This window comes from Arvicanthis niloticus, chromosome 3 (assembly GCF_011762505.2).
Source record: "Arvicanthis niloticus isolate mArvNil1 chromosome 3, mArvNil1.pat.X, whole genome shotgun sequence".
NCBI classification, from domain to species: Eukaryota; Metazoa; Chordata; class Mammalia; order Rodentia; family Muridae; genus Arvicanthis; species Arvicanthis niloticus.
The window spans coordinates 134,434,275-134,442,823 of NC_047660.1; positions in this window are offsets into that span (position 1 = coordinate 134,434,275).

Consider the following 8,549-nt stretch of genomic DNA (forward strand, 5'->3'; position numbering starts at 1 on the left):
TGAATTTGCAAATTGCTCTTTCTAACTCTATGAAGAATTGAGTTGGAATTTTGATGGGGATTGTGTTGAATCTATAGATTGCTTTTAGCAAGATGGCCAGAGCATTTTCTTAATTAGTGTGAGAGGGCCTAGCCCATTGTGCGTGGTTCTATTCCTGGGCTGGTGGTCCTGGGATCTATAAGAAAGCAGGCTGAGCAAGCCATGAGGATCAAGCCAGTAAGCAGCGCCCCTCCATGGCCTCTGCAGCAACTCCTGCCTCCAAGGTTTTTCCCACATGTGAGTTCCTGTCCTGGCTTTCTTTAGTAATGAACTATAATGTGGAAGTTTCAGGCAAGTAAATCCTTTCCTTTCTAAGCTGCTTTGGTCATGGTGTTTTATCACAGCAATAGTAACTCTAGTTAAAACACTGAATGTTTCCAGAATGGAATAAGACAATGTGTTTCCTCAATAGTGAGGGACTCGGGCTATAATTTAGGTATGTGAAAAGGAGATTTAATGATGATAGATAGGCTGTTAAAACTTCAAATTTCAGTGTTTAACATGGAAGTCAATGAAGTTCTGATAAATTATTAATCTAGTCTTGGTAACAGTTATAAGCACTGGCTACTAAAGCTTTTTTTTAAAAAAGAAATTAAAATTGTAAGTCACATGCTGAAAAAAATTTGATTTCCCTTTGTTTACTTTCCTAAATATAGAGTTTAAAAGTGCTTCTCATTGTGTCCAATAAACTAGTACCAATTTTGAAATCTGAATCCAAAAGATGCCTGATACAATAGATTTTTTAACAGCCTGTTGTTGAACTCTTTGCTTTCTCCTAGCTCTCCACACCCTATTAAACTGATTATATATATATATATATATATATATATATATATATATATATATTCTTATTGCTAGGGGTAGATATTCCTCCCTTCACTCCATAAAGCTGGAATTGGTAAGAGGGACTGATAGGAGCAGAAATAATGTACTGTGAATAGTTCATATATCTTAGATGCTAAGGCAGTGTCTTAGCTTACTACTTGCTCAGCGTGCTTTCTTATAGAACCCAGGACCACCAGCCCAGTGATGGCACCACCCACAATAGCTTGGGCCCTACCCATTGATCACTAATTGGGAAATGCCTTGCAGCTGGATCTCATGGAGGCATTTTACTAACTGAGGCTCCACCCTCTTTATGACTCCAGCTATGTCAAATTGAGACAAACCAGCCAATACCTACCCCTCCCTTTTCCTGGGAAAAGCTGGAATGAATCTTCTCTTCCATTTCACTCTTTTGCTTTCTTTCATGCTTGGGTCCCACAAACTGTGTGGTTCTAATTTGAATTTGCAGGTTAGACAATAATAATGTATGTAGTAGGAGAGGTAGGGTGATCTATTACCATTTTCTGTCATCTCCCAGTGTCAGATCCACTGTCCTGAGTTGACTTGCTTTGGAGAAGACAGGGTTGTTTAAGACACATTCCATTCAAGTTTACCTGTTACCTCTGTGTTTAGAAGTTCAGACATATAATAGTCTAATAATAAAATGGATTTGGACTTTTTTCTACTCAGTTAACATTAAGAGAATTAGTTTGCTCAGAGCAAGAATTAGGTATCCATGTCTCTTGTGCTAACACTTGACAATAGGTGTTTGGCAAATTGTAATACTATTACAATATTATCAACATATGGCATCTTTCAAAGATAGTACCAAGATAATGTAAGATCAGTTATTCTTAGGCAAGTTGAACTCTGAAAAAATATTTTTAGTTATTAAAAAAACCAACTCTATTTTCTTCGTGTGTAAGTGGAATTGGGATACTGATATTTTTTTCAACAAAAATAGTACATAAAAATCTACAGAGTGTTACAATCCTTTGCTTTATGAAAAAGACTAATTGATAAGTAATGATACACACACACACACACACACACACATACACACACACATATATATATATATATATTCATTTTTAGGGACTATAACATTATCTGCTCCAAAAAAAATTAAAGATGGGTTTTAAGCTAACGAATCATGAAGCAGTTTGTTGAGTTACATGTAATCTCAAATGGTCATATTTATTTTAACACCTGGAAAAAGTCAGGCTGCACACAGCTGGCTGCTAGCTTGTCACACATTCCTAAGTTTACAATTACTACTGGTGTTCTCAAACCAAGGAAATGACAAACAGTTGCAGATGGCGAGACGCTCTGGACAGAGCAGCTTTCCCAGCAGGCCTAAGTACATGTCAATAACTGCACTCACTTTTACAAACAAGGGCAGTGTCCAGACATTTTGTTAAAAATCATTTAAACCATACTTAGGAGTTTTACAAAATGTATAAATGCTGATGTTTGGAATAAATCGATAAGTCAAAGTATATTAAAAAATGATGTCAAAGAAAACTTGATCTGTTAAATGAAGTCTACCTTTATATTCTGCTTATATAATGAGGGTTTGCTCTCTATGATCTAGAGGAATTGTAACTAAGCTTGAAATCTTAAACTAAGTATCACATAAAGAATAATGAAACAGAGATTTAGAAAGCACCACACAGAAAGAACAAGTGCTAATTCTAGCTTTAACACATTTCATGCAAAAGAAAATAGTTTTATAGAGAGACTCATATTCCCTAACCTATGGCAGAAACCTAAACTTGTCATTTTCAGAATCTGAAACAAGACTGATCAAAAATTGACAATAACTGCAGACGAATCATTCCCCCATTAACTTTCAGTAAACCATTTGATAGTACATAGCAGAGTTAATTATGCCATAACTTTTTAATGCTCTCAGCTTATGGCAACTAAGTAGGTTTTAATAAAGTAATTTTATTATTAATTAATGTTTTATTTATATCCCTCCTCCCTATCCCCCCGGAAGAGTTCTTGCCTCCTCTTCATCAATTCTTTTTCCCCTCTGCCTTATCTTCTCCCCTTTATCTCTGGGAGGTTGCCCCCCCCCCATTCCCTCTTCCTGGAAATAAAGTACATTACCCAACATCTATTCTGTTTTACATTGAATGCTAGAACTGTTATTGATTTATTGTTAGATGCATTGATATATTACTAGTTGCTTAGTTTAAATAGATCCAGAACAATAATATACACTAGCAATCTTTGACTTCCAGCATATCCTTTTTCTAGTTTCTATGGTGGCTTATCTCTTTGATGCTTCAGGTCAACCAAACATCATCACGACCCTAAATGACAATTTCTTCAGTTGACACTCACCAATTCTTTGATTTTTAATGTTCTTCACAAAAGAGCCTAACAATGTCAGGAAACCCAACATCTCTTCTTTACTGTGATGAGGTGATTAAGAGGTAGACAAAATAATTATTTTGCAATAAATATTTCATAATCCAAGGTGACATAACTCAACACAGTGACTTCTGTGCTGAACTTGTCAAGATTCTCAGAATTTAAACTCACTGCTTCAAGTGCCTATGGCTTTAACACAGGTGACACTATTGGTCCACCTTCTACTGGGTATGGACTTTTGAATAATAGATATTAATGTAGATTTTTTTCTCAACCAATTTGAAATTCTGGTTGAAATGTTATTGTTTTAATCATCAAGTGTTAGCCAACTTTACCTGTGTAGGATTCAAACTACAATATAATGACCATTTCATGATGCTGTGGTAACTGGCAATGTCTTTCAGTGCTTATTATATTCCAGTTATCAAGCTATGTACTAAGTGTTTACCTCCAGTTATCCTGCCAAGTACTGGGTTCTTCACCCTTCTCAGCAGTAAAGGAGATTCAGGTGCTGAGAATCAGAAGCTAGCCCAGGGTCATAGCCTAGTAGTGTATCCAGACCTGCATTTGATTGCAGGTAGAATACAGTGCTTCCTAAACGTGAAATGTTTTTGTCAAATTTAGCCACAAACAATGCTAGATTAAGTAGAAATATTTTAAGAACTAATGAAATGGCTCACGGTTGTATAGTTATGAAGCTGTTGCACTGGCTAATAAACTATATTTAACAATCAAGAATCAATAGCACACAAAAATATTTAGAAAATAGACACATATTAAGCTAAATAGATCACCTCCATTTTATCAGAAACAGATGGGGCATTGCTCCAGCCAACCTTCTCAAATACCAGGTTGCTAAATCACAACCCACTTTAAAAAAAATATAAAGGTGCTTCCAGGTGTGCAGTATGCACAGATGAGCTTCCAGGTGTATGCTGCTCGAGAATACTTCCAGGTGTGTGCTACTCAAGGATGCTTCCAGTAGGCACATGCTTATTAATTTCAGTTACTCGGGAGTGTGAGTGTGAAGAGGTCACTAGTGTCTAGAAGTTGAAGATCAGCCTGAGAGGTAATGACAATGTGTCTGAAATATCATAGTATATATAGCGAAGAAACAAACACACACTGAAGGTGCTGATTAAATTATGGAAGATTCTGTCCTGATGAGCCTGCTGTGAATTGAAAATAATAAGTCAAAATGTGTTTAATGCACCTAATCTCCTGAACAGTCTAACTTAGCCACTGTGTGCTGTGGGCTGTGGGTTGTTCACCCTCGTTGTAGTGTGGTTATGTGGGAGCTACATCCTAGAGCTATTGAATGTGACTTGATCAGAAAACAAAATTTATAAAGTTTGTGCATTGCTTTCATGCCTTAGTAAAGGGTAGAGAGCACAAGTTATCATAAGAACTTTGTGTCCTCTTCATAACTATGGTGATACAGGATTAGTGCCAGTGACCCTGGAAGTTGACATGCTCGGGGAGGACGACTGCAAGGCTCTTCTGAGTTACAAGGAGGCCCCATGTAAAACAAACAAACATGCAAAACCAAACTAGGTATTCATTAATGCATTTCATCGAACTACTTTGGAGGGTTCATGGCACCTATGAGAAACAAATGCATCTAAAATCAAAAACAAATATCTTTGATACTTCTTTTATAGTACTTTATACTATTACATTCTTTTAACGCATCAAGGTTCCTGGTTTATAAAATTATAGATTTTGAAGCCAGGGTCTTTATGGTGGTTTGAATAAGAATGGTCCTCATAGGCTCATTTATTTGAATGCTTAGTCATTAGGAAAGCACTCCTTGAGAAGAATTAGAAGGTGGAGTAGGGATGGCCTTATTGGAGAACGGGTCACTGGGATGGGCTGTGAGGTTTTCAGAAGCCCATACTAGGCCTGGTGTCTCTTCCAGATCCAGAGCTCTCAGCTACGTCTCCAGCACCATGTCTGCCTGCGTGCCACCATGTTCTGCTCCATGATAATAATGAACAAAACTAAATTAAACTAAATGCTTTCTTTTACAAGAATTGCCTTGGTCATGGAGTCTCTTTACAGGAATAGAACACTGACTAAGGCAACCTCCTAGTCTACAAAAGTTCATTTTTGAAAAAAAGAAATGGAAAAAGCTCCAGAAAATTGAAAGAATTTCCCCAAGACTGTTCTGCGAACTAATGGTAAAGGAGAAGCTGACCCTTTTCCTTCCTGGTGGCAAGTCCCAGACTATCCTGCCTTGCCACCCATCATTTCTCTGTATCTTTGAAAATATCTAATAATAACTACAGTATCTAAAGATTGTCCCACCAGGCAAAGAGCTCAGAAGTGACCATTTATACCTATTGTTAAATACAAACAAATATATTCATTCTCCCCTCACTCTGTGTGTGTGTGTGTGTGTGTGTGTGTGTGTGTGTGTGAGAGAGAGAGAGAGAGAGAGAGAGAGAGAGAGAGAGAGAGAGAGAGAGAACTGCACATGGAGGTCAGAAGGCTGGAGGCCAGAAGGCAACCCAGAGTGTCATTTTTCAGGTTTTTGTACACTTTTATTTTTGAGAAGGGTCTCTCACTGGTCTGTCCTGAACCAGTTAAGCAAGTCAGCCTGTGAACACATCTTCCTCATGCTGTGGGTGACTGTGAACATTTTTCTACATGTTCAGCTTTTTTTCACGCACACTCTAAGGATAGAACACAGGTCTTCTTGTTTTCAAGGAAAGCACTTTACTGAGCCATCTCCCAAGCCCCTATGCTGAGGTATACTCTTGAGTAGATGGCAACTTCAAAAAAATCTAATGCACAAGGTACAGATTATCAACTGCCACTCTGTACCGTGTAAGGACTCCTGGGATGGACTTAAAATAATGACATATTTGGTTACTATTGTAATTTATAGTACATTTTATATGGTATCCTAACTGATGGTGCTTAACAATTATTAAAATATACCTTATTATGGTATAATTTTTAAACAATATATGAAAGCACACTCAGTTTTAAATAAACGCTCCATGGAGTTTTTGGTTTCTGGCTTAAAATGTCATGCAATATTACAAACAAATCTCAAAAATATTATGTGTTATTAAACCGCCTTCTAAATATTTATGTTTATAGCTGTAGATTTGTTCTGCACTAAACTTTGGTCAAAGAAGCATGTTTTTGGCAGCAGGTAGGGGCTAATAAAGAGCCTCATAACTGATAAAGTGCTGAGTGTAATTCATTGCCAGTGCTTGGCTTCAGAGGAGTTGTCAGTATCAGTTTGCCCATGAAAGGCTCAGGGCACAGAGAATGAGGACTGTGAATGTGAGTGTTGTGAAGTCACCTTGCTGACACGACAAGGCTGTAGCACACGTCAACTTCCAGCAGCTATGGTCACCTGTACCAGACCCACACACGGAGTCGGCCTAAATCCAGGAGCCTGGGAAGGGGACACACCCTTAGCTGAGGATACCCTGGCAGTCAATGATGTAGCTGCTGGAAGGTTGTCCGTGCTCCAGTGGATGGACCCACACCTGTGGCAATCAACTATTCTGAACATATGTCTTACATTCTAAGAGACTAGGAGTTTTGCTGGACATCACATGCAAAGTACTTAATAGTACACCTTGAAGTCACTTAAGATTTACAATTGCTGGCCTCCTTCTGTGCACTCAAACTACTTAATCTGCCTTTAAGAGAACAATATAACAACCACCCTCACTTGCCTTGGGTTTCCCATGAAATCAGTGCTTACAGCCTCAGCTAATACATAGATGCAGTTTGAAGTAAAATACTCTTTATGCCCCAGATCCAGAAAAATGCACATAAATCATGAAAGCAGCGAATACAGAAGTTGAAAGTAACTTCCTAAAATATACTGTAGAGTTTAAAAGAGATCATTTATACTTATTTATACTGGATCAGTCAGAGCCAGCTACTTAATCCCTTATAAAACTCTGTTAAAGTCTTCTGTAAAGTATTTTATTCCTTCTCCATGTGACACTTATGCTGTACAATAAATACACAGTAAAGTCTTTTGTTAGGGAAAGACATACCACTTAAAGATAGACATTATTTACATACATAGCTCATACAACATACAGACACACATAGGGATAGACAGACACAGGGACCAACAGATTCACAAGAGAGCCTTCGGGTAGGCATAGATTCAAACAAGAGATGACACACAGAGACACAGGGACCAACAGATTCACAAGAGAGTCTTCAGGTAGACATAGATTCAAACAACAGATTACAGAAGACACTGGCAGCATAGAATGGAGAATTCATATTTGGACTCAATTCTTGCTTAAATGTCTCCAAGGGGGAGCACTTTCATTTCTTTCCTTTACGACTGGTACAGTATTGGTAACTTGGAGTTACTCAGTAATGTGTTAATAATCTATGCACACAGTCATGTACATATAGAGTCAGAGAGCTTTCAGTGACTATACAAATATATTGACAAGAGACATAAGGGATTACTTATAATCAGTTTCTATGGATAGGAACTCAGGAACAGCTTAGTTGGGACTAAGCTGAGCATGGGTCTCCTAAGAAGTTCCAAGTCATCTCAGCCAGGGCCTGAGGCATCTGAAGGCTCACTGAGGCTGAGGGTTTGCTGGTAAACAGTTCAGTCTCTTGGCTCTCAGTAGATGGCACCTGATCTGTGCCAGCTCTTGACAACAGTCTTTTACAGATATAGATCTTGGCATAAAGATCTATAGTGTCCTTCCAACATGTCAGCTGGCTTTCTCAAATTCAGTACATTAAATTATATAATACAATGTGTATACATTATATTGTATAGAGTATATTTCCACCACCCAAGCAGTTTCTTTGGATGTCTTTGCCATCCAGCACCTTCCACTCCTGGTTCCTGGTAACCACAAAAAGTCTTCTATGACAGTCAACTACCTTCTACTTTCTAGAGCTTGTAACTGCAGTTCAGTGACATGTAGCTCCTGTGCAGGTTCCTTTGACTTGCATTGAGAAGTGTGTCTCCTGTATGTTGTCATCAGTGATTTCTTTTTCCTGCTAGGTAGCACTTTCCACTCTAGCACTGAACCACAAAAATAATTTTAAATTATTTCTTCTGTTTTTTTTTTATTATAATTACATCTCCCATTTTCCTTTCCTCCCTCCAAGCTCTCCTATGTACTCCTTCTCTCTCTTTTAAGTTCATACCCTTTTCCCACTAATTGTTACTGCATGTATATACACACACAAACACACACACACATACCTTTCTAAATATGTAAACAGAGCCTTCCTAGTCTATATAATGTCACTTGTATGTACACTTATAAACCAAACTCTATCAATAA